Here is a 27,666-nt window from a genome sequence, read left to right as displayed (position 1 = left end):
GGTCTGCGCCGTCCACCTGCATGAGCCTCTCCAGTCTTCCAAGATCTGCCCCAAGTGACATCCCTTCCACAGCCACACCCTCCCCGACCCCCATCATGCCCTGGGAGAGTACAGGCAAGCTCTGTCCCCTGAAGCCTGTGGCATGGGACATGGTCCTGGTGAGAGCCGGTGGCTGGGCTCCCCTGCCACACCCACGTGCTCCCCTCCACGTTAGATGCGCACAAACAGCCAGAACTTGGCTCTTGACTCAGAAGAGACCCTGGTGTGAACAGGACGTGTGGCCTGAGTGAGTGGTTGCAGATGAGAAAGAGTACAGCCCTGGAGAGCGGTGTCCTGGAGGACACCCCAGTCAGTGCTGGGGGACAGGGAGGGGACAGGGCAGAGCTGGGTAGAAAGGGGCTCAGCCACCGAGCAGAGCTCCAAGACAGAGGCAGAGATCCCGGGACACTGCAAGAAAAGGCCATCGACTTGCACATTCACAGGTCACTGCTGGACTGAGAACGTATTTCATGACCTGGATGAAGTACCTTGAATTACATCAACTAGAAGTAAACGTGCAGGGAGGGCAGGGGTAGCTGCCCTCCAGGCCTCCGCCAAGCTTCCAGAGCGGGTGCTGAGAGACACCAGGCGGCGGCCGTGCGTTAGCAGAGCTGGCTGGGAACTGCAGACACCGGGGGCCGCCCAGAAAGGACACCCGGGAGCCGGACGACTTGAGCGAACTCTGGGCACCGCCCCTGCGTAACTGGGGCCTCAGACGGAGAGGGCTGGTCTTGCCTGTCACTCCCCCGTCTTCGGACAGTGAAGGAAGTAATGGGTCTGAAGCCTGGAGGCATGTGACCAGTGGCAGCACAGGTGACCCTGAAAAAGGAGTCTCCTGCCAAAGTGTCACAATGCAGTGTCGGCGCTGGCCGGACCGGCCTCCCCAAAGGGAAGGATTCATGAATGGCTCTTTGTTGATTCTGCCCCGTCTGCACAAACCCGCTCCTGCCTGTCTGACCCACATGCAGGCCCGTTTAACCGAACAGCAAATTAAGTGTGACTTGGTGGAAACGGAATCGCTTTCTTGATAAATTAGCCAATTAGGATTTCCCGAGACACACGAAAACCAAATCCGACTTTCTAGCCTCTCTCTTGGAATTGTTTTCTTTTCCTCTCAGTTTGATTAATTTTTTTCAACAGTCCTGTTGCCCATTTCAAACAGGTTGCCCGTGGAGTACTTCTCTTTAAAACCTGTATTTTCCAGGCAGAAAATTCACATGTCCACTCCACGACCACGCCTGCTCTCCCTTCCTGAAACGGAAGGCTGCGAGACTCTGAAAGGTAACTTCTCTCCGGCTACGGGCCTGAGCACAGTGGCAGGACCCAGACGCTGGTGCCAACCTAAAATCAATTCCGCTGGAACCTTAAGTCAGAACGTGTGGCTGATGTCCTACATGGGCGCAGGCCTGGGATGCGTGGACCCCGCAACATCCACTTTGCTGGGTCGTTCCTGCTGCGGCTCCACCTCCCACGCCCTTTCCTGTCTGAAAACGATTTCCAGCCCCTGCACCCGCAGGACATGAGGCTTGTCACATCCTCGACACACCCCCTACTCCTGTCCTCGGTCACACTATTAATTTCCCATCGCTGGTGCAGCATCTGAAGTTCTTGCGGTTACTCCCCAGCTTACTAATTTCTCGCTTTTACCTTGAAATTCACTTGACACCCTGTGAGCAAGTGGAGGAAAGATGACGTTTTACCTGTCCACCGAGGTCAACCTTAACACTCCTATCTCCCCACTTGGTGAGGGTGATGGTTCATTTCATGTGTCCGACTTGCTGGGGTCAGGCTGCAGGTTATTTGGTCAAACACACTTGTCTAAATGTTACTGTGAAGGCACATTTTAGATGTGATTAACAGTTAAATCAGTAGACCTGGAGTCAAGCAGATTACCCTCCAGGATGTGGGTGGGTCTCGTCCAATCAGTAGATGACCTTAAAAGGCTGAAGTCCCCCAGAGAGGAAGAGATCAGGCCTTGCATGTTAAATCCAATGATTTGCATAAGGCTTCTGAAATGAGAGCACATGAAAAGGCTACATATGCAGAACTGTCAATAATCATGTCAAAAATGACAGACTACCAAGGGACTCAAAGAAGTAATTCTTTCTGGAAATAGAATCTAATTCATAACTTCTTTTGGCCCTTTGAAATCTCAGTCACTTAATTCTCTGCACTAGTTTATTTCCTACTGAATGGACCTCCAGGTAGCTTTAGAATAAATTATAGCCTCGAATCATAAAAATCTAAATTACAGGCCCCTAAAAATCATACTCACAGCAAAACGTTGCCGATAAATAAAATCCCTTGTGGAAAACATCTTTCATAAAGCAAGTAATAAAATTTTACCAGGAGTGCCTGTCACATGCGCTGGGAACAGTTATAAATAAACAAAAGCATTTATTGTACAATCTTTTGTCACCCAAACTAGCATGTGCTCAGTGCCACAAAGATGTGTCACGGTGAGGTGCACTGGTCTCCATTATTTGGAAAGGCCTTATATTAAGTGACATTCAAGGAGAAGTGCCCAAACTAGAAATAAGTACAGTTACAGAGCAGGTCCCCCGGAGAAGCAAAACAGTGCAACATGAATGCACTTCTCACAAGTCTGGTTCCCAGCACCTGCCTGCAAGGCGGGAGCCACTTCTCAGGGAACAACCATTCTCTCCACTCAAATTCTCTAACAGTGAAGCAATGGCACTTTCTGTACTGCCACCACTTGACCTTAAACTCAGAACACAAATAAAACAACGGGTTTCCTTTAACTGATCTCCCTTAAGATAACCAAAGAGCCATTTCACTTAAAAACGACAGACTGGAACCACCCATCCTCTCCCAGTCTTCAAAAGGCCACTACCGGGTTCACACACAGTAGGGATGAATTTATTTTAGGTCCCAGTTACTCAGCCAGAGAGCTCGGACCATGAAATTATCAGAGCTTTGAACTTTGTCCTGGACAGAACACAAAACCCACCAGTGGTGATTTGCAGGTCCGTGCTGTTAGCTGCCATGAAGTTAATGTGTAACCACAATTACACATTGAAGAGAAAAAAATCAGCAAGTTAAATACACACTCCAGAAAACCCCCAAACAGGCAACAACGACAAGACAGGGATTCTCTCTGTGATGGAGCCGGCCCTCTCCTCCCCACGCTGGTCGGGCGCTGGCCTGGGATGGGGCCCACCTCGCACCCCATCCACAGGTGCGGCCTCCGGTCAGCTGCGTGGCTGGGGTTTCAGGACAGAAACAGTCTGACTCCTTGGGTTCAGGTGGAGCCAAACTTTCTTCCCAGAGAATCATCTGTCTGGAATTCCAACATCTAAATGAGCTTAACACTGATTTCTCAGAAGGAGTCAGTCCCAGTGAGCCCAAAGACCAGACACCTGGTCAGAATCAGTCACTCAAAGGTGGTGGTCCACGAGTGCCAGGAGTTAAAGCAGCGGCCACTGGCTCTCAGCACTTGGCTCTGTGTCACCGCTCACGACACTCCTGTGAGGGAAATCGGCTTCGCTGGGCAACTTTGATCAGGCTACCTGTGCTGCGTCTCCTTGACAGGGCGGGAGCAGCCATGTCTGCTCACCGTGTTGCGTGCAGGAAGGGAACCAATATGTGAAAGACGCGGGGGCGCCACTTCAGGGGACGCCTGCAGGGTTATTTCAAAAATCACACATAGCCAAGTCAGGATTCGAACAAAAGCTCCAGGTCTCCCGCCCCAGCGCAGACGGATGCGGTCCCCTCTCCTCCTCCCTCAGGCCAGGTGCGCCGACAGGTAAGGCCACGGGCAGCCAACGGAGAACGGTAAAAAGTAACGGCAGCCTTGACCTGGATCTCTGAAACCTCCCATGTAGAAAGAGGTCCAACTTTTGGACACAATGCTTTTTTATGAAGTACGTTTGAAGAGTGATGGCACCTGGGTAGATGGTTCTGCCATCAATCTTGATTTGGTTTGAGGACATTTTTCCATCTGGAAGAATTCTGTCTACCCCAAAGGAGGTTTGTGTTCATTATATCTGACTTACGTTTGAAAAACTGGTGTTCAATTTATGTGATATTTTATTTGAAACAGTCACCCCTCTGTGAAAACAACATATAAACAAAAGAAAAGGAGATAAAGAGGTGTAGACTGAGTAAGAGAGAGAACCAGAGGGTTACTGAAGAGAATAACTCAAACACAAGGCTTTCATCTCGTTACTCTGAAGTCGTGTGTGCACTAGACATCTTTTTCTGCCTTTGCTGGTAAGTTACCATGGATAAGAAATGCATGTGGTCAGGTGTCTCTCTGCAGAAGCATCACACACCCCGATCCCAAATGCAGCAGTGAAGCTAACAGTGCCCCCGCCTGTGCCCCCGCCGTGGGGACCCTGCCTGTGCCCCTGCCTGTGGGGACCCTGCCAGCTCGGGGAACAGGGATGACCGTGACGGTCGCTGCAGTCACTCCTCGGGGTCTCAGCGGCTTTGCTTCAATGGACTAGGCTTTGTTTCACAGGCCTGATTAACAGAGCAGAACAACACAGAGAGTTTTCTAACGCTGATACAACCTGCACAGCTAACTGTATTTAACCCCACTAGGAGCACACAAAATTACTAGACATGAAGGTTTTCAAAAATTCAAGGATGCCGCTGAAGGAAGGATAAAGACATAACCACAAACCACAGCACTGAAGCCTCGCTAATCCCGTCTTTACACCCAGGGCGGTGGGAAGGGTACTTTCCAACCCCAAGACTCTCAGACCGTCGAGAAATCCTTTGTGTGGCACCTAGCCAGGCCTCCCTCCCCACGTGAGATTCTTCCTCCAGGAAAAAAAAAAAAAAAAAAAGCCCAAAGAGGAGTTTTCCACAAGCAGGTTAATGATGTCAACAAAATTTTCCACTCAAACATGTACTGATTCCAGACTCTACAAGGTGCTGCTGAAAAAGAATAAGAGAACGCAGTCACGAAGCACTCGGCTCTTGCTAAACGCCAGGTCCCGTGCTAAGTGCTTCTCACCGAGAAGCTCTGAATCCTGGCAAGGCCCCTGGAAGCAGGTCCTCATCCCCTGTGACGGATGAGAAAGTGGGGGTGTCGCACTCTCCGTGTGCTTGACCCTGGGACCAGGCAGCTGGCCCCGGAGCCCAGGCCCCGAGGCACTTCCTCCAGGGCTGTGGTCGAGGGAAAGCTGTGTTCTTGTACAACAGCCTCCCAAGACGCTCCAGAGGACGGGCAGGGAAGAAGGAGCCTCCTTTGTCAAAGAATTTAACAAGGAAAACGTCAGCTAATCTGCCTTTAAAACGTAGGACTCCGAACCAAATCATTTATTATTTCAAATAAATATTAGTGCATGGTTAATATGAGATAAATATTAAATATAAATACTAAAATATAGTTAGTAGCAGCTTCATTCTTTAAAAGGAACTGAAGCCATCCGTTTCAAGTCGTTATTTATTGAGTACCTCCCAGCACAAAGTACTGAACTAAATAATTTATACATTTTATTCTAATTCTCATGCCAATTTCCATGTTATAAATGAGAAGAGACTGAGGCCAAGCCTCAGAGTCCAGTATTTACCCCCAGAGAGTCCAGACTGGAACCCAAGAACACTGCTTCTAAAATTCCCTTTCAATTACACTTAGGTCTATGTTTAAAATAACATACACAGTCATGTGAGAATGTGTGGACAGATACGCCACCTGAATGTACATATACACTCAAAATACTAGGCGATCTTAAAAAAGAATATGTTTCAGAGCCTTTAAGTCCGTGTGATTAGATCAGACGCCCCACTCCTTTAACCTGCTGCAGCGGGCCTGGCACTTCAGAACAATGTGTGGCGTTGAAGATGCAGTCACTGCCCTGAGAAGCTCACCAGCAGCGGAGCAGACAAGGGGAGCAGGCAGCGCACACTGGAGGGTGTGACAACCTCGTACCACACTCAGTGTACTCATGAGCCTTCAGCACAGAGACTGGAGTGACAGCAGCTGCACCAGCAGGAGAAATCAGAGAATCCCTCACAGAGGAGCTGGGATCCGGCTGCACAGGTGTGAAAGATGGAAAAGCCAGGGTGACTAGAGAAAAAGGAGGATGTGAAGGAACTTTAAAAACGGTTTTGTTGGTCCTTTCTTTTAGGAATTAAATTTAAAAACAGGAGAATTCATTCTTCACAAAATCTTTTCCCAGAAACAGAACAGGAAGGAAAACGCACTACCAAACTCATTCTAGGCGTCCAGCATTACCCTGACAACAAAAGCAAAAAAAAATCACAAGAGTAGAAAACCACTTACCAGTATCTCTTGTGAATACAGACACAAAAACCCAAGACAAAGTACGAGCAAGCCAAATCCAGCAACACATAAAAACAGTTACACATCATGACCAAGTAGAATTTATCCCAGAAAGTCAAGGTTGGTTTAATATTCCCCAGATCCTTTAGTGTAATGCACCATGTCAGTAAGGGACAAAAACACACGGTTATCTCAGCAGACACAGAAAAACATTTGAAAAATTAAATGTCCCTTCCTGATAAAAGCACATAACAAAGGAGGAGTGAAAGGGAACTTTCTCAGTCTGATAAAAACAATCAACAAAAACCCTGCAGCTAACACCTTACTCAAGGGTGAAAGACTGGCTCTCACCCCCAAGATCAGGAACCAGACAGGATGCCTGCTGTCACCACTTCCCCACAACACGGCACCACCTGAGGTTCTAGCCAGGGCAGTTAGGCAAGAAAGCAAGATAAAAGGCATGCAGATTGCCACGGAATAAGTAAACTGTCTCTGTTTGCAGATGACATGATCTTATATGTACACAGTCCTAAGGATAGCACTAAAGAACTATTGGACTAATAAACACTTTCAGGAAGGCTTCAGGACAAAAGACAAATATGGAAAAAAATCAACTGCACTCCTATACATTTGCAAAGGCCAATCAAAAACAAAATTAAGAAAATAACTCTGGTATATATAAGATAGATAAACAAGTTCATACTGTAGAGCACGGGGAACTATATTTGGAATCTTGCAGTAGCTTACGGTGAAAAATATGAAAATGAATATATGTACATTCATGTTTGACTGAAGCAATGTGCTGTACACCAGAAATTGACATAACATTTAAACTGGCTACTGAAAGAAAGAAAGAAAGAAAGAAAGAAAGAAAGAAAGAAAGAAAGAAAGAAAGAAAGAAAGAAAAGGAAGGAAGAAAAAACCCCATTTGTAATAGCATCAGAAAGAATAAAGTAGGAATAAATTTAACAAAAGAAGTGCAAAATTTCTACTCTGAAAACTATAAAACATTGTTAAAGATCTCAATAAATGGATTCATGGATTGAAAACTTAGTATTGTTAAAAGGGAAACACTCTTCAAATTAATCTACAGATTCAGTGTAATTCCTACCAAAATCCCAGTTGACTACTTTGCATAAATTGGCCAGCTGATCCTAAAATTCACAAGAAAATTTAAGGGGTAAAGAAGAGCCAATACAATCCTGAAAAAGAACAAGTTATAGAACTTACACTTTGCAATTTTAAAACTCACTGTAAAGCCACAGTAATCAATACAGTGTGGTACTGGCATCAGGACAGAGATAGAGATCGATGGAAATAAAATTGAGAGTCCAGAAATAAATGTTCATATTCACGTCAATTCATTTTCAATAAGGGTGCCAAGACCATTCAATGGGGAAAGAATAATCTTTCTAACAAATGGTGCTGGGATAAATACATATCCCCCTGCAAGAATGGAGCTGGATCCCTCCCTCGTATACTGCAAATTCAAGTAAAAATGGAGCATAGACCCAAAATTGAGAGCTAAATATATTCCATATGAATATAGTTTAAATCTTATATAAATATAAAACGCTTAGATGGAGACACAGGAGTAAATCTTCATGGCTCTGGATGAGGCAATGGTTCTTTAAATATGACACTTAAAGCACAGACAACAACAAAAATAGATAAATTGGATTTTGTCAAAATTTAAAACTTTGATGCCAAGAACACCACTAAATAAGTAAAAAGACAACTTACAGAATGGGGGAAACATTTGCAAATCATGTATCTGATAAGGATCTGGTATCCAGAGTATATAAAGAACTCTTAAAACTCAAAAACAAAATGGCAAACATCTCAATTTTAAAATAGGCAAAGAACTTGACTATTCATTTCTTCAAAGATATATAAATAGCCAAAAAGCACTTAAGAAAAGAAAGTCAGCACCATTATACTGCAGGTAAATGAAAACCACAACCAAGTGATGAATAGGATTCTGGGGAGAGGGTGGAGGAGGAGGCACCAGGAATCTGTCTCCACATCTAGACAACAACTGTACTGTCATACTCCGATTGACATAACTATTTTGGAACTCTGAATACTGTTGAATGCTTGCAACTTCCAGGGATGAACTGAATGGTACTGGCCACTAATTTCAGTCAATTTCAGCTCTTAGCATAGTAGCTGCTACTCATCCCCCACTCCCAGTCACATGGGAGGCAGCTGTGCACATGTTCTGGAACACATAGCTTGTGCAGCCAGAGTGGGCAAAAAAGACTCTACCGTTCCAGTACTAGGGATCTGTGCTCTGATTGCTGACTGCTGCTCCTAATCACAGAGGTGCAAAGAGGAGGGCAACCATTGCTGGGGCACCTCCCCCACTGTTGCAAGCCCACCCCCCTCTGGCTCAAGTGACTTCCAGGGGACTTAAAGGACCTGTGCCTCTTCTCCCTCTGCTTCATTTTTTTGCCTTTTCTTCTTTAGGGAACCAGGCATCAAAGACTAGGACATTCAAAAACAACTGGATGCAAGGAGAAAATTTAAAAGTAACCACACATACCCAGGGAAAGGCTCAGAAAAGACCTGAGAAAACATTAAGTTTACATTCAGGCTGATCATCAACACAGAGATAGCCTACAGTAATCAAAACCACAAAAACAATAAACAACAAACAAAAATGTAGAAAAACCCAACAAATCCTGGGGAAGAAGGAGAATCTGATTTTCAGAGTTATCATATTATTAGATTTAAATGTCCAGTGTTCAGTAAAAAAAAAAAAAAATCACAAGGCATACAAAGAAACAGTAAAGTATGGCTCATTCAAAGGAAAATAAATAAATCAACAGAAATTGTCCCTTAAAAAGACCTGGTGGCAGATGTACTAGACAAAGACTTTAAAAAATAACCATCATAAAGGAGCTCAAAGAACTAAAGGAAGATGTGAAGAAAGTCAAGAAAATGATGTGTGGACAAAATGGAAATATCTATAAGGAGACAGAACACCTAAAAGACGTCAAAAAGAAATTCTGGAGCTGAAAAGTACAATAATTGAAATAAAAAACTCATGAGAGGGATTCAAAGGAATTAAGTAGGCAGAAGGGTCAGCAAACTGGAAGATAAGACAATGTAAACTATAGAGGCTGAGGGACAGAAAGAAAAATTACTGAGGAAAGGAGAACAGGGCCTAAGAGACCTGTGAGGATACCAGCAAGCAAACCAACATACACATCATGGGAGTCCTAGAAGACAGAGAAAAAGGAGCAGCTAGAATATTCGAAAAATAATGGCTGAAAACTCCCCAAATTTGACGAACATAAGCATCCAAGAAGCTCAACGAACTCCAAGTGAGGTGAACTCAAAGAGACTCACACCAAGACACATTATAATCAAATAGCAAGAGGAAGCAAATCATCACACACTGTGCACTTAACAATGGTTAAGATGGAAAATTTTGATATGTGAATTTTACCATAAATTTTTAAAATACACCTAAGTGTCAGGGAGGATGTGGAACTGGAACCCTTATACATTGTTGGTGGGAATGCAAAATGGTGCAGTCGCTTTGGAAAACAGTCTGACATTTCCTCAGAAGGTTAAACATAGGGTTACCATGTGACACAGTAATGACACTCCCAGGTATACACTCAAGAGAAATAAAAAACATACATCCACACAAAACACATGTACACAAGCATTCACAGCAGCACTATTCATAATAGCCAATAAGCATACACAATCCAAATGTCCATGAAGGATGAATAAATACAATGTGGAATACATACACTGTGGAATGTTATTTGGCAATAAAAAGAAATGAGGCACTGACATATGCTCCACCATGGATGAACTTTGAAAAATATTGAGTGAATGAAGCCAGGCATAAAAGGTCAGATATTGCCTGACTCCATTTACCTGGAATGTCTACAAAAGGCAAATCTATACAGACAGAATGTAGATGAGTTATTGCCTCGGACTAGGGACTTCTGGAGAAAGGGGAGTGACTGACTGTTAGTGGGCATGGGGTTTCTTTCTGGGGTGATGAACATGTTCTGAAATTGACCATGGTGATGACAGGCAGGACTCTGTGAATATCCTAAAAACAATTTAATTCTGCACTTCAACTGGATGAGCAGTATAGTATGCCAATTATATAATATATATATATATATATATATATATATATATATATATATATATATAGTTTTAATTCAAATATAATCAATTTAAAATGTTGTGTCAATTTCTGGTGTACGCATCATGTTTCAGTCCTACATATACATACATATATTCCTTTTCATATTCTTTTTCATTATAGGTTATTACAAGACATTGAATATAGTCCCCTGTGCTATACAATAGAAACTTGTTGTTTATCTATTTTACATATAATAGTATTTGCAAATCTCAAACTCCCAATTTATCCCTTCCCATCCCCTTTCCTCCCTGGTAACCATAAGTTTGTTTTCTATGTCTGTGAGTCTTTTTCTGTTCTGTAAAATAAGTTCACTAGGATTATTTTTTAGATTCCACATATAAGCAACACCATATAATATTTTTCTGTCTGACTTACTTCACTTAGTATGATAATCTCTAGGTCCATCCATGTTGCTGCAAATGGTATTATTTCATTCTTTTTATGGCTGAGTAATATTCCATTGTATAAATATACCACAACGTCTTTATCTAGTCATCTGTCGATGGACATTTAGGTTGCTTGCACATCTTGGCTATTGTAACTAGTGCTGCTGTGAACTATATTTCAGCAAAGCTGTTTAAAAAACAAACAAGTGAGGCTGGTGGCTTTGCTGTGGTGTCAATTCATTCTTACTCTAGTCAGAAGGTGGTAGGAATGGTTACAGTCTCAGCTCAGCCATTAGACAGAATGGGTCGGTCTGGGTCGTTAAACTTTCTGATCTTCAACATGTGCACCTTTCTTACACAGGTAATAGCACCTTTCCAGCAGCACATGGCACACAGTGAGCACGCTTATCATGGTGCTTGTTATCACTGGTACTCATGATAACTGCACACAAGTCACGTCCTAACTGCAGAGTAAAACAAGCCCTTACTGCAAGAAGACAGACGCACGTTTCTCAGAAGTTTCTAAATGATCTCTATTCACAGCAGCCGGGTCATAAAGCAGCCCAGTGAACTGCTGCTAATTCAATACACGTTTTTGAGAGCATGCTCAGGGCTGGCAAGCACTGGCTTTTGTTGAATTTCATAGTTCTCCTGTCTTTTTGGTCTACACGGGCAATTTTTTAAAATTAATTAATTAATTTAAATGGAGGTGCCGGGGATGGAACCCAGGACCTCCTGCATGCTAAGCACATGCTCCACCCCTGACCTATAAACCCTTCCCCCACGGGGAGTTTTTTAAAAACCAAATTCATTTTCAGTATTTAAGAAGGGAGATTCCACTTATATTAAGATTTCTGGATTTTCTTGGGAAAAGAAGGTTTGCTCACACTGGGCTCTCTTCCCTTGGGACCCCACAGGCAGAGAGGGACCCCAGTGTCTCCATCCAAACTACATAGCTCCTCTAGCTGCCTAGCCCCAAAAGCATCTGCAACATCAGGACTGTCACAAATGAGACATGAAGGCCACTGAGCTCCCCACCTTTCCAAGATCACAGACCAGCCAGAGATGATGAAAGCAGCCCCGCGAATCAGTGGGGCCCCTTATCATCAGCCAGATTCATTTTGCAGAGGGAAACAGTTGTGTGATTGACCTAAGGCACACCACACCAGCCAGACCAACGGACACTGGGCAATGCCTGAATTACTATAAAGGCACGGATCCCTTTCTTCCAAATATCTGTAAGAACTCAATGTCACAGTTAAAAGTACCAGTGAATCAGCGAAGTAAAGTATATTCGTGACCACCAGGCTTTGATTAAACTAAGGAATAATAAAGACGCTGAATAGACCATTTCCCACTTCTTCTTATTCTAGAAGAAAGGAGGAGGATCATTAATAAAACGTTAAGAAATAAAAGCGTGGGGGGGAGCACGCATGAGGTCCTGGGTTCCACCCCTTGTACTACCACTAAAAATACATAAATAAACCTAATTACCCACCCACAAAAGCCAAAAAATACATGCATGTAGCTAAAAAAAATTTATATAAAAAAGAAATAAAGCATGAGCTTGTTATTTTTTTAACATTTAACAGCTTACCAACCAAGCATGTATTGTCTACTTAGCTATATGGAGCTTCTTTAGAGAATTCACAGAAAACGCAGTAATTAAAGAGCCCCAAGGTAAGAGAAAAAATGCCAAGGATCTCGTCCAGGAACCACGCCAGGTCCCTGTGTGCTCACTCTGCCCTTGGACCGACCTGGCCCCATGCATCACAGCCACTGGTTTTCTGGGAAAATAACATGTTTTTGTGATCTGACAAGCAGATATTCAAGGGAAACTACAACGTCATGGGGGGAAAGAGAGCAAATACTATGATATTTTTAGCTGTGTTCTCTCATTATTTTGTTGTGTTACAAGTAACAGACCAAGGTCCCTGCTGCCCTGCTGCCCTTCTGCCCTGGTACCTGGTTAAACAGGTTACACTCCCGGCGTGTTTACGAAACGACGTGGTGAAGTAACTTCAGCACTGACGCTGATCCCAGATCTGTCTGCATTTAAATTCAACGTGATTCACGTGTAGATATTCTTTATAAAGTTGTGTTACCGAAAAAATGATGTAAGTAAAAATTTTCAGTATACATGGAAGCTTCTGTTTCTTCAGAAAGAATACATAAAAAATGGATATAAGGTTTAAGAAATTTATACTTGCCAGGCGGAAGGTAGAGCTCAGTGGTAGAGCACGTGCTTAGCAGGTTCCATCCCCAGTACCTCCATTAAAATAAATAAGTAAATAAACCTAATCACCTGCCCCAACAAAACAAACAAAAACAACAAAAAAGAAATTTATATTTGGCCTCTATCTGTATAACAATCGGACTTAAGAAAGAAAAAGCACACCAGAGTGTAAGGAAACCCGGACCCCTGCACCCACTTCAGTGGCCAGCACACAGAAGGGGACACGCAGGAGCGGCCCGGTTTTAGCCGAAAGAGACTACGTAACCATGTAATAAAACACAGCTTCCACGCACAGCAGTTTTAATATTATTTTTCAAATTTAAGTTGCAGCATCCGAAACTAATCTTCAAGGTTTAACTTATTCTTATGTTTTCTAGTAATCAGCCTTTGTGGAAGCCACTGAGATTCTGCATAGCACAGGGAACTACAATCAATATTTTGTAGTGACCTATGATGAAAAAGAATATGAGAAGGAATATATGTATGTGTATACACGACTGTAACATTGTGCTGTACACCGGAAGTTGACACAACATTGTGAACCGATTTAAAATTGTAAATCAATTGTAAATCGATTTAAAAAAAAAGAAAGAAGGAACACTACAGACCCTGCAGATAACAAAAGGTAAGAAAGGAGCACTGAACAACCGCACATAAATCTGACAACCTAGACAAAAGTGACCGCTTGCTCAAAAAACAAAGCTGCCGCATCTCACACAGTGTGAAACAGACAACTTCAACAGACTTTCACTATTAAGAAAATTGAATTTGTCATTTCAAAACCACCAAAAAAGAAATCTCCAGGTCCACATGGTCTCACTGAAGAATTCTACCAAATATTTTAAAAAGCATAAACACCAATTCTACCCTATGTCTTCCAGAAATTGAAAGACATCTCTCTATTCATTTTGTGAAGCTAGTACTGTCCTGATACCAAACCAGGTAAAGAGAGTACCCCTCCACCACCAAAAAAAACCCCAACTACAGGCAATATCCCTCATGAATATAGACGTAAGAATGCTCACAAAATAGAATTCAGCAACATATAAAAATAATTATGCATATGACCAACTGGGATTTATTCCATTTGGGTTTATTCCAGGGATCCAAGACTGGTTCAATATTTAAAAATTAATCAGCATAATCCATCATATTAATGGGCTAAAGGGAAAAAATCATATGATCATATCAATTGACAGAAAAAGCATTTGATAAAATTCATTCATCATTAAAGAAAACTCAAAGCAATGGAATAGAAGAGAACTTCCTCAACCTGATGAGAAGCATCTACCAAAAATCTACAGCCAACATTACACTTAAGACAGGATGCTTTCCCACTAAGATCAGAAAGAAGAGGCAAGGAGATTTCCTCTCACCACTCTTATTCAGCCATACTGTGAGAAGTTCAAGCCAGTGCAATAAGGCAAGAAAAGGAAATGAAAGGCATACTGGTTAGAAAGGAAGAAATTAAACAATCCCTATTTACAGATGACATGATTGTCTACAAAGAAAAACCCAAGAAATCTACCAAAAAAAAAAAAAATCCTAGAACTAATGAGTGAGCTCAGTAAGATTACAGGATACAAGTTAAACATACAAAAAAAAAAAAACTGTTGTATTTCTATATACTAGCAATAAACACATGGACATTAAAGTTAAAAATATAATACCATTTACAATTGCTCAAAAAAGTGAAATGCTGAGGTGTAAATCTAAGAAAACATGAACAGGAATTATATGCTTAAAACTACACAAAGCTGATTAAAGAAACAGAGAGACATACTGTGTGCATTGATTGGAAGACTCAACATAGCAAAGATGTCAGTTCTCCCAAAATTCCAGCAAGATATTTTGTAGATATGAGAAGATTATTCTAAAATTTATATAGAAAGGGAAAAGAGGTAGAGTCGCTAAAATAATTTTGAAAAGGAAGTAAAAAACGGAAAGAATCAGTCCACCCAAATTCAAGACTCATAGGAATCAAGACTGTGATGCTGGCTGAGGTATAAACACAGAGCTCAATGCAACAGAAAAGAGAACTCAGAAACAGACCTACACAAATACGCCCAACTGATTTCTGATAAATGCACATAGGCACTGAACGGAAGAGAGAGAGCCTTTGTAACAAAAAAAGGGCAATTAGACAACTACAGGCAAAACCAAAAACACCAAAAACTAAACCAAAATTTCACACTTTATACAAAAACTAACTCAAATGGGGCATGGACTTAAAGGTAAAACTATAAAACTTAAAAAACAATAGAAGAAAATTTTCAAGATCAAGGGCTAGGCAAAGAGTTCTTAGGCTTGACACCAAAAGTATAATCCATAAAAGGAAAAAAAAATCAATAAATTAGACCTCATCAAAATTTTGTTCTGCAAAGGACCCTGTTAAGAGGATAAAGAGACAAGCTACTGAGTCAGAGAACATATTCTCAAGCCACATTTCTAAAGGTCTGGGGTCACCTTCAGAGAATTGTGTTGAGTAAGGAAAGCAATACCTAACATACTGTACAATGCCAATTTTGTAACATTTTTGAAGTAATAAAACTATATGCATAACAGATCAGTGGTTGCTAGAGGCAAAGAAGGAGCAGGGGCAGGAGGGGCGAGGGTGTGGCTACAACAGGACAACCTGAGGGGTCCTCTTGGTGATGGAGATGCCCCCTGTCTTCACGGCATCAGTGTCAGTATCCTGGCTGAGAGGCACAAAATCATGTAAATATCACTGCACTAGGTCACGCATGAGAATCCACAATCATCTCCAAATAAAAAGCTTAATTAAAAAAATTATCAAGTAAGAATTTTAAGCTCTTCATGAGTACAACTGCATACTGTCTTAAGTCTCAAGTCCCCACTCTTCCACCAGCCCTGCCTCTTCTGTGTCAGATGTCGACTTTCACCCTTGTTACTCCAGCTAATGAAAACAATCTGCACCATTGCCGTGCCTCCCACACCACCAAACACTGGGACTGGGGTACGCCTTTAATCTGAAAGTTCAAAGCTATCTCACAGAGACCTTTCCTTGACCATCCAAATCTCCTGGCCAACGTAGACAGGTTCAGTAGGAGAGTCTCGCATGGAGGCCAGAAGTCTGTCCGAATCCCCATGTGGATTCCCCCGTCAGGCACCAGCAAGCAGGTGTGGCCACCTCCCTAGCAGCCGGGCCATTGTGTTATCAGCCCCCTAGACTGCTTCCTTCAGAACCGTTCGCCTCACCCTTGCAGTCTCAGCCCGCACCTGCGTTCAGGAGGCACAGCGGCGGCAGGCAGCCTTCCCAGCACCGACTCCCCAGCTCCGCCCTCCTCACGGACACAGCAAGTGCCACAAGATCTGCCCAGCGGGTTCTGAGATGAGGCTCGCCACCTCCCCATCCTCCCTCACCTCCCGCCAAACGGCAGCACTGAATACGTGAGGCAACACCTCCCAGTGTGAGAGCCGCTGCCCTGGGAGCCCGGAGCCACCCAGATCCCGACGTGAATCTGAGCTCCTCACTCTTCTGAGGTGAGAGCTGGGGGATCCTCCCACTGGGGAAGCATCTTCCCGTCTAACAGTCCACGGGAAGTATGTCCAGGCTAATTCTTTCTGACTCCTGCAGCAGTGCACTTGCACAAGGAAGGGGAAAACGCACTAATCAGGCATGTAGAGCAACTGGTCACTGCGTGACAGCTCTCTTTAACTCAATCATATAAAAAGCTTTCTGTGTGGAAGAAAGTTATTATATATATAAAAAATATATTTTTATATATTATATATTTTATATAAAAACATATATATTATATATATACATAACTATGCGTATATACATATAACTAAGCACATATAATACATATATATGCTTTCAAGAGTGTTATGTTTTTCAGGAGTCCTCTCTCAATAATGACTAGAGTGCCTCCCAGGTCTTAGTCACCCTGAAAGCACACACAGAGAAGTGGTGTCTGGGTTCAGGATGCGAGGGGCCGGGAACCCTCTTGCTGGGCCCTTTTGTTCATCCCAGACGGAGCTGCTCAGACAGCCAAGACCTCATTTCAGGGCAGAAGCGTTCCAACTGACACCAAGTGTTCTTAAACATCCCCAACCTGAGAAAAACAGACATCCTGTGCGGGGGGAGGGGGAGACCTGGCTCTACCGGGACAGCTTTCCAAGAAAGCCGAGAAACAGCACCTTCCTGCTGACAATGGGCACTTCCTCCTTTCTGAGAGATTCCTCATCCCAGCAGGAAAGAAAAACCAAGAGACTGGTCACATCCACCCACAAAACAAACAAACAAACAAAAGGAGATTAAAGTCCTTACTAGGAGAAAGACAAAAACGTAACCATCTGCTTGGCCAGTACAAATTCAGGAGCCCAGCACACGTGGAAATTTAATAAGCCATTTTGCCTCAGAATAATGGTGGCATGGGGTTTGATTTAATTAAACTCAGCAGGCTTGGAAGCGGCCCCCAGGAAGTGAATGTGATAAACCTCCTTCAGATGGACTAGGATGAAAATGGAAGTAACTACACCGCCAGCCCAGACCTCCTGCGCAGCGGCCTTCGTAGTCCAGGCTCTGTGCATCCACCGGCACGCGCCGACCTTGTAACGCTGGACCACTGGTGCTTCCGTGAACCGCTCACGGGCTCCGGGTCAGCTCCGTTTGGGGTGAGCACCTCGGATGAAGGGTCAGTGAGAACTAGAGATTAGGAAAAGCAGAGGGAGTGCCTGCTTCCCCCTGCGGGACCACTTCTGCGTCAGAAGAAAGGCGTTGCGTTCTGGGCCCTGAGTACTTCTCCTGACTTTGAGTGGAGCCAGCAGCAGCGCAGATGGTCTGCGGGAGGAGGGCTGGGGCTGACGGAGCACGCACACCTGGCCCTGCTCCTTCCCGGGAAGCTGAAGATTCCAGCCCGAAAGGAAGTCTAGGGGAGGTTACCTCCATCACTCCCCTCTCACCTGACCCAGAGATCTCAGGAGAGAAGGTGGGGTGGAGGGAAGGGGTTACTGCTGAGCCTGGACGCTGTAAGTGTGTGCTCAGCGGCAGCGCCTCACCCTGGCAGGAGCCACATCCTGTTTATGAACGAAGGGTCCCTCTGTTCCAGTGAGCCTAGTCAATCCACGAGCCATTCTGACCTGCGGGTGCACAGACCCCCCCGCCGGGTGCACCACCGCCAGGGCACCAGGCCTGCCTTCGGACAGCTCCACCCTGAGCACAGCTGTTGATACCAGTGCAGGTCGGTGAGGACGGCCGCGGAAAGCAGGAACATAACCCCTACCATCAGCCGATCCCACAAGCTGCAAGCGTACAAATCAGCCTTCGTACTCACACCCTGCCATGACTTGTCCTGAAAAAGACGAAGGGTTCACGAGAAGCTGCCGCTTTCCTGATGCAGAATTCAAACGTTTCATTTCTTAGGGAGCCCAGGAAGGAGTCTAAGACCCGACTAGAGGGGACAGTAGGGGATCAGCGGCCGGTGCTCAGGGCTCATGGTGCCGGCCGCATCCTGGACCTACACTCCCGCACACCCGCAGGTCACAGCCAAGAGGAGCTGCTGGGCCACAGCAGTGAAGTCCCCCACCCTCTTCTGGGATGCGTAGGACACGATGGTTCTGGCAGAGGGGCCGGAGGGCCGGGAGCGGTGTTCTAACGCCGAGCTGGACTTGACTTGGTAAAACGAGCGGCTCTTGAGTAAGATCAGCCACTCAGTCTACCCTGGGGAGTTTAGATTTGTTTCAGAGAGGTCAAAAGTGGAAAAAGCAGAGAAGGCAGATCTGGCCGATTGTAAGACATACCATTTTCAAAGAATATTGTTTACTTTCCCTGGTGTGTTTTGGATGGATTTCCTTACTTCGGAATTTTTTAAATTAAAATCTATTCTTTTACTCTTTTCTCATTTTAAATATGTCATGCTATTGAACCTACCGGAAGTTGTCAATGTTCATATATCTCCTCGTCTTACAGTTTCGAATGAAGGTTTGGGGATGTTATTTCAGAAGGATGCACGGACCATTTAAGCCAGGCAATTCCTGTCTTTCTAAAGCCTACTCAGCCCATGGGTAGCCCGCACAACGGAGGCTAGTCTTTACCATGATACTGAGCTGCTGTGTGCTGGCGCGACAAAAGCCTCCCCGGTGGCAGATTTTCACTTGGTAATCAGGCAGCGGAACAAATACAGCACACCAATTATTTCTTTTTGCAACACACACTTAAGTGTACTAGGGCCAATCGAAGAGCAAAGAGCAGTTCCTCGTATGCCCTGTGTGGCAAAACAAAACCGAAAACACGACTGAACCTTTCCACGCACAGCAAGAGAACCAATCATAAGCTTGAGATGTGAATTCCCACTTCGCATTTCCCACTCATTTGGCCACCCCACTAGGACAGACCAGAGACTAAAAGAAAATCAGAAACCTCCAGCTGGATTGCAGACTTCGTTCTCTGAGTGCTAACTGTGGCTCAGTGACTCAGGTCTCCAGGCACCCCCCCAAACTGGATTTTAATAACTTGTCGGGATGTTTTAGAGTAATTGTTGCATGGGGTTTGATTTAATTAATCTCAGCATGGCTCAGAGCAGGCCCGTGAAGTCAACATAAGAGATTGCCTTCAGATGTTCTGTTATTAAAAGTTGAGTAATTGTGTCACCGAAAGAGACAGGTACAGAGAAGGCTGCGGCTACAAACCCAAACCTAAAGAAACACTTTTTCCAGGCAGACAGAAAGGTGTGCCCACCCCTCCACAAGGAAGAGGGGCGAAAACGGCCAGCTGGGTGTCTGGTGCACAGCGCATGCTCACTGATACTCGCTGAATTAATAAAACAATGACTGAAGCTTGGATGGACACGTTGACAGGGCAGGCTACACAGAGACTGTAACCCTTTCACATGATGCTTAGAAATACGTCATTTATAACATAGACACATGTAGATCCTAGCAGACAGTTCAGGAGCCAGAGACCAAGTCTAGAGACGTCTTGAGCTGGAAAACGGGCATTTAAATACAAATGATGGATTAAGCCGGGACCAGAATCTTAAGGTGCCGGATTCCCATGCTCACTGTAAAGGGCAGCTCCTTCACAACTTTAGAATCGGGTTGAATTCCAAAAATTCAAGCTTTTCTGTACGGAGGAGGGAAAATGGTGCCCGGTGCCAGGAAGGCTGGCGGGGGTGGGGGCTGTGCGCCCTGTTCACACACGACCTCTGCAGCCCCAGGTAGAGGGCGCTCAGAACTCCATGTGGAGATCTGTGCTGGTCTCACCTCCCAAGTCCCAGAGCAAGACAGAATCACCAGGAGATCCCACACCGACAGGCACATGGCATCCAACAATCGACGTAGCCCCGCTTCCCCCTCCTGTCACAGACCACCAGAGCCCCCCACCCACAGCAGACGGACGTGCACGCCCTCTTCTGAGCACTTTCATTTCATCCCCATGACAGTCTATGACTGTGGTCCCCAACTTCACTGCACATGAGAAAATTCCAATGCCTGGGTCACACCCACAACCAATCACAACATTTGGGGGGTGGGAGCAGGCATCAATCTTTCTTAAAGACCCCCAAGTAATTCCCACGCCCAGCAAAGTTTGAAACACTCGGCTAAGAGATGGGTGCTGTGACTACCTACATTTTTCAGATAAGGCAACAGAGGCAGAGAGGCCTTCCCCAGGTCACACAGCCCTCAAGCAGCAGAGTTGGGACCTGAACCCAGTTTATTTGACTACCACCAAACGCTAGGAAATCATGTCAGGGAGGGGTGGTATGGAAATAATATAAATGACTAGTGTGCGATGAGATGAAGCGAGGTGGGCAGGAGAACTTGTGAGATGTACGTGGTCCAGAAGTACAAGACATGTGGGTGGCTCTTCGCTTGAGGGATGTCTTACATATCCAACCAGGGAGGAATGTGGCTCTTCGAGACGACCCTGCAGCCATGAAAAGGAACTGTGCTTCGGGCCTCTGGAAAGCACATGTTCTAGAATAGTGGTTCTCAGACCTTAGCGTGCGTGAAAATCACCTGGAAGGCTTGTTAAGTACAGACTGCGAGGCCCCACCCCGAGTCTGTAATTCAGGGGGCCCGGGGAGAGCCCTATAATTTGCTTTTCTAACAAATCCCCAGATAATACTGACACAGAACCACTGTTCCCAGCACATTGGAACAGCCACGAGTAATGGGCCGGGGACTGGGGCCACGCAGAATTGTCTGTGGGTCCCTCATCACCAAGCTGGGGTCTGCCTCCCCACCTCTGCTTAATCTGTCCTCAGAGGCTGGAATGCCTCCCTCTGTCAGCTCCTTCCTATTACTAGTCAGCCCAGGCTGAGGTCAGTGCCTCCTCCAGGAAGCCTTCCTGGATCCTAAGCCTCCCCTGTGCTCTCCTAACACCCTCCCCCATAAACTGACCCCTCACCTGCTACGAGTCCTTAGACTTTCCTTTCACACGTCCACCTCTCCCACTGGAAAGAATGCAAGCTTTCCCGAGACACAGCTGCTCCTGACGACTCTCCGCCGCCCCTGCCCAGCACGTGCCCGGCACGTAAAATGAAGTGCGCAAATGGAGCAAATTTCTGAAGCAGAGGCTGTTTTTCTCCTTTAGCCACAGAGAACCCAACATCTGAACCAGTCACGTCTCAATGCACATATGTAAGTGGTTTTAGGACCCAGGACTCCTCTCTCTCTATATATATATCATACAGGGTAGTGACGTACCTGGGCCAGACCTAGAAACGTGTTTACTGTGACTGAACTGTATCTCTAACATTCAACTACAAGACTGCACACTTATCCTTTCATACAGAACAATAATTTCCGTGAAAGGCTGAGATCAAAGTTCCGATGCCAGGAACACATCTCATTCCTGGCCTCCTGCCCCCTCTGCTGTAAGACAATAAAATCTGGGACTCACCCTCCCCTGCACCTGCCGGGACGGCAAGCAGAGACCCCGCCACCACCACCTTCCAGTCCAGTCGTTTGGGACCTGTGCTCTATTTTTCTCCAAGGACAGCTTGCCAGTCTTAGGGAACAAACTGTAACCATGTTAATGGGGGAGGGGAGAGGCTGGCCCCTCCCTCTCCCAGATTAGCTGGCAGCGTCCTCTTAGAGGTCCCCAACCCCATGACTGAGTCCTAGAGAGAATCAGGGGGCGGGAGTCCTGTCCAGATCCAGCCAGAGCGGGAGACATCCTGAGTCAGGCGCATGGTCCCTGAAATGACAACACTGAGTTCTCATGGCTTCCACAGTGACACAGAGCCGTCTCGCCACACAGAAATGGACAGAGGTTATTTCTGGCCAAGAAAGCAGGTCCTTTAAGGTCTTGATTAGCTAAGGTAACAGTCCTGCATCCAGGACATTTAAATATTCTGAGCACAGAATGGGGCATCACCTGTGTCCACGAATGCTGACCTCCCGACCACAGCAAATGGCCACAACCACTTATGAGAAACACAGACCAGCTCTGCCCACTCCTGGCTTTGCCACAGCTCCCGAATTCTCCCAGACACAGTCAGAAAGTATCCCTGCCCCTTGGGGAGACGGGGAAAGGCTGGCCCAGAACTCCTGTGAGGCTGACCCCATGCCTCCCTCCTGCTCCATCCTCAGTTCAGCCAGCAGGAACCACCTAGTTCGTAAAAGGCTCTGGGAAGGCTGCACCAGACACAGAGGAGACAGATGGGTGCAGATCGTCGAGCCAGGCAGCCCTGCGTTCAAATCTCAACCTCAACTCTTACAGGGGGCTCTGGACCTGTCCCTGAGCATTCATTGCGTCACCTGTGAAAGAGGAACAGTAAACCTAACTTGCTCTTCAGTTATAATGATCTCCACCTGAACCTGAGAACAGACAGACAAGTGTCTCCTCAGTTCTCCCAAGGACAGACACAACCACCTGTATCATGCTGGAAGCATCAGAGCGAAGCTAATTACATGCAACGTACAAGAATGGCTGATACGGAATGAGTTGAGCCTCACAGGTAAGCGGTACCCCACCAGGTTCCCTGAGGGCTCCTGGAGAAGGAGCTGAAACAGACAGCAGGGAGCAGAGCTGGAAAAGGGGCAGTGCAGGGAGGGCACGGCTGGGAGTCCAAGGTCAAGAGGAGAAGTGGGGGAGGGTATAGCTCAGTGGTAGAGTACATGCTTAGCATGCACAAAGTCCTCATTTCAATCCCCAGTCCCTCCATTAAAAAAAAAAAAAAAGGAGAAGGGGTGGGCATGGCAAAGCCAACGCAGAGACAGCAACTAACTTGAGACGCCCTCCCCTTCGCCGCTGTTTTGAGATGCGGCGATGAAGGAAACCAAGGGGCACTTGGTACTGATGCGTTTCTGTCTGCAAATGGAAAATGCAATTAAACATTCCAGCTACTGATTTTTCAATTTTCTTGCATGATTTGCCTCTAGAAAGCAATGTGTATTTGGTGTTCCTTCCTGCTGTTTCAGAAAACAAAAATATTGCTTTCTAAAAACATCTGGATTTATGCTTCTGCGATTTTATGATCCCATTTATATCAATACATCTCTCTAAAGCCCACATTTTTAAATGTTTAGCTTTCAGACACACACACACACACACACACACACAAAACCACTGACAATGTCCCTCCTAAATGAATCCTTGCAATGCCTCTTGGCTCAGGAAAGGAAGGACTGGTCCACCGCCTCTGAAGCAAACACAGAGGTCAACACACCAGGCTATAAGCCAGCAAGTTCTGGACCAGAGGTCAGCAGGCCTGGGGTCTAAGGTCAGCTCTGCTGTCCTGCTGCCTCCCTTGGACACGTCGTCTTATTTCTCTGGGCCACAGTTTCCTCATCTGCAGAATGGAAGTTCCCTTCCAGCTGTCAAAGTACAAAGCTACCAACACTCGGCTTCACCAGCTGCACAGGACCAATAGTTGCCTCCAAGAACTTTCAGGAAGGTGAAGACCGACCAGGAAATACATGAACAAGGCTTTCAATTATATAATGAAACAGAAATAAATAAGACTCATAGCAGCACAGGGCTATGAAGGGCCCCAGGGCTCTGGCCAGCTAAAATGAAACTGCCCTCTGGCGCAGGGGAGGACGCGGCTGGCAGTGGTCTTGGTGTGAAGCTTGCTTCCAGCCTCTGCAGCTCAGGGGAGCGTGCGCTCTCTTCAGGAATGCCAGCTGGAAGCCAGCCCAGGCCCTGTCCCCAGTCTTTCTGAGGCACGGGAGGCATTAAGCTGTCCCCACACACTCCTCTACAGGTAAAGATATCGTGCCCTCAGTTGTAAACTGCAGACCAAATAAAAGGTGCAAATAATGACCTCACATCCAAAGCCGAACCCCAGCCCATGCCTGAGTTCCGAAGTCCATGTGGCTGAGGTGTGGGTGCACAGCGCCCGTGAGGAGAGCAGGCCCCCGACCGCACAGCCGTGAGAAGCTGGCCCAGTGCTTAACTTCTCTGAGCCTCCCTCCTCTCATCTGTAAAGTGGGGACAGGCACGCAACGACATTACAGGGACGTGAGGACGATTTGTGAGTTACTACAGCATGTCAGTTCCCTAGAAGAGTGTTTGGTGCCTGTACTAAGTGTCTGACCACTGCTACCTAAGGCTCATTTTAACATCCATGTCAACACAGTTGCAGGACTTGTCTGTATACGATGCTACTTCAGTAAGAACACAAACAGAGCCTGGGCCAGATGGGAAGGTCCTGAAATCCAGAGCTGTCCGGGAGAAAAGCAGTTGCTGGCTGCCTCCTCAGGACACTTTCAGATATTCTGAAATACAGACGTCTGCCAGGGAAGGCAGGGCTGACTGGGAGGGAGGAAAAGGAACCCGGGTGGTGATGCAGTAGAAAAATCACAAGCAGAGGAACCGAAACAAGGTGCGCGGTGGAGGCGGGAAAAGCTTAGGGAGAAGTAGGCAAAAGGCACGAGGGTGCGTGTGTGGAGAAGCCCGCGCCTCGGGCGCTCAGGCAGAAAAGCAGACAGTCACCTGGGGGGAGGAAGATGGCAAATCCGGGCACCAAAGGAGGCAGATGAAACCCAGAATGTTGCATAAGAAACAGTCACGTAAAACTCAAAAGGATGGGGCTTCAGGGGCGTGGGGGTGGGGAGAGGACAAGACTCAGCAGCGCAGGAGCGAAGCACTGCGAACAGGACCCGGAGGGCACCGCCGCGAGGAGTTTGGAAGAAGTGAGGAGGGCACAGAAAAGGAGCACTTGTTAGGAGAGTGGGAAATAAAGTGGAGTGAAATTTCTGCTACTGTTAGCGAAGGAGAGCACAGAACTTGGGGACCTGAGGGGTTAAAAGGGCAGAAAATGCCAGGCAACACGGAAAACGAGTGAGATGTGGGAGGAGGGGTGGACGATGTAAGAATTCAGACGGCCTCGGTAACAAGTGCTTAATAAATTCAAGGTACGCTTGTATTTACAGACACGACTGTCCAGTGCTGGGAAGCAACTGACCGACAGAGTTTTGTTTGTCTGGTTGGTTGGTGTGGTTTGTTTTTCCTCACCTGGACGGAGGGTAGGTTTGCTCGGGCACAGCCAGATGGTGGCCCGCCAGCCCGGGTCACCTGAGTCCCCGGACGTGGGCGCAGCGCTGGTGCGTGTCCTCAGGGACCGGGGCGCGGGCGCCCCCACCTCGCCGGCCACAAGTGGAAGCGAACCAGTCCTGGCGCTCACTCCGTCCAGTTCAGAGACGCCGGACGCAGGGTCCCGCCGCCTTTCTCCAGAAAGGAGGCCAGGGGACCTAGGGAGAAACTCGCTTGGGAGGAAGTTCTCCACCGCATCCCCTGGGCGGCGCGGGAGACCCGCGCCTTTGTCCGTCCCGCAGCCCGAGCTCCGGTTTGGGGACCCCCAGGCGGCCGGGCCGCGCCGCGAGCGCACACAGGGGACACGGCGCTCGGGCTCCGAGGCCGGCGTCGGGGCCACCTTCGCTGCCTGGGCTCCGGGCTCCCCGCCCTGTCACCCGCCCGCCCCGAGCCCCGGCGCAGCCGCACCTACCGCGGCCCGGCCCAGGGGAGCCTCCGAAGTCGGCGGATCCAAGACGTCCCGGCGACTCAAGGCCGGTCCCGGTGCCGCGCAGCTCCAAGCACGCCGGGCTCTTGGAGGCGCTTCTGCTCTGGTGCGCGGCCTCCGGCGGGCGGCTGGCTGGGCGGGAGGAGTGCGGCGCTGAAGCCCGCCCGCCGCTCCCGCCCGGCCAAGGCCACGCCCCCGCTCGACCCAGGCCACGCCCATCTGACACGCACTCCGCGCCTCAGGCCACGCCCACGGCTGGCTCCCTCCTCGCCTCAGGCTGTGCCCGGGGTCCGGCCCCCAGACCACGCCCCTGGCTCGGCTCTCCCTTCATCCCTTCAGACCATGCCGCCTGCCTGGGTCTCTCTCCAACCCCCAAGACCACGCCCTCGGCCCGCCCTCCCCGCCCCCAGGCCACAGTGCCACCAGCCAGGCTGCCCCCACAATCCTCCTGGCCATTCCCTATCGCCACCCCTACCCCCACCCCCACCCACTACTGGGACATCCCCCAACCACCTCCCCGGTGCTTCGACACTTGCCCCCACTCTGGCTCCTCTTCCCCTCAGCTACACCCCCAACCCCGCTCCCTTCCTTCCACCCCCAGCGACTCCCCTATACCAGCATCCCCGCCTGGGTCCCCTAAGCCCGGCTGCCCCCACCCCATCGAGCTCCCAGCCTCGCCCCGGGCGGGAGGAGCTGCCGTGCCTCCCGGGCACCACCCCCACCCCTGCCCCTGCCCCACCTCTGCCCAGGAGGTGGTTGCTCCAGGCGAAGAGACACAGGCTGCGCTTTTCCAAGCAAAGGAAACCCTGGGTCCACCTCCCCAGGACCTAGAGCAGGTCTCACGTAGTCCGCCTGGGTGACCCCCACTCAGAACTCTCACCTCTCCCGCGTGGCTCGAGGATCAATGGTTAATTCAAGAGAAAACCGCAGACGCGAGGCAAACCCCCGCGCCGCAATCTGAGCCACGAACGCTCCGAGATTGTTTCCTGATCTGCAGCTAATGGAACTCATAAAATAAACACATTCTTTTAAAAACTGCCGTGTTTTAGATGATTCATTTGAGTGGTTACGTGTGCCAGCATTATTATTATAAACATGTGTTACTTTAATAATCAAAGAATAACCACTATTTTTAAACTAAGGTATAAAAATATTAAATTACCCAATGAAAAGCCAAAATTAATTCTATACATGCTGTTTTAAATAGTGAAAAAACTATTCTGTATGATACTCAGATGGTGGACTCATGTCATCATGTGCTTGTCAAAGCCCACAGAATAGAACGTAGGATGCAAAGAGTGAACCCTAATGTAAACTCATTTATCATACATAGCATATCAATATTGGCTCATCGATAGCAACAAACATGCCACCCTGACACAAGACGTCAGTATAAGAAACTGGGGTTGAGAGAACGCTCCTTTCAACTCAAGTCTTTCTATAAACCTAAAACTGCTCTGAGAAACACCCTCTTAATCAAAGCACACACACCACAATATTAATGGCAAGTATCTCTGGGTGGTGGAAATACGGGCAAAGTCTTATTCTTTGGATCTTTATTCAAATTCCTCAAATTTTTGATAATGAGTATATATATATTTATTTAAAGCAGAAACATACTCTATACATAAACA

The 27,666-nt window shown here is 46.9% G+C and overlaps 1 protein-coding gene across 5 annotated transcripts in view; it reads right to left on the bottom strand.

Moving 5' to 3' along the window:
* The window catches only part of SPATA13 (spermatogenesis associated 13), a 225,457-nt gene that overhangs the window by 78,093 nt on the left and 119,698 nt on the right, over positions 1-27,666 (bottom strand). Inside the window, exon 1 of one of the 5 annotated variants that reach the window (XM_064493265.1) lies at positions 26,018-26,163. The exons of the other annotated variants lie outside the window; for them this stretch is intronic. The gene's annotated coding sequence lies outside the window, so the exon portion shown is untranslated. Of the gene's footprint in view, positions 1-26,017; positions 26,164-27,666 lie in introns of those variants that run through there. 5 annotated transcript variants of the gene reach the window in all.

The sequence above is a fragment of the Camelus dromedarius genome, chromosome 13 (genome assembly GCF_036321535.1).
Source record: "Camelus dromedarius isolate mCamDro1 chromosome 13, mCamDro1.pat, whole genome shotgun sequence".
NCBI classification, from domain to species: domain Eukaryota; kingdom Metazoa; phylum Chordata; class Mammalia; order Artiodactyla; family Camelidae; genus Camelus; species Camelus dromedarius.
The sequence above is the reverse complement of the archived record's forward strand: the minus strand, read 5'-3'. Positions and strand labels throughout refer to the sequence as shown.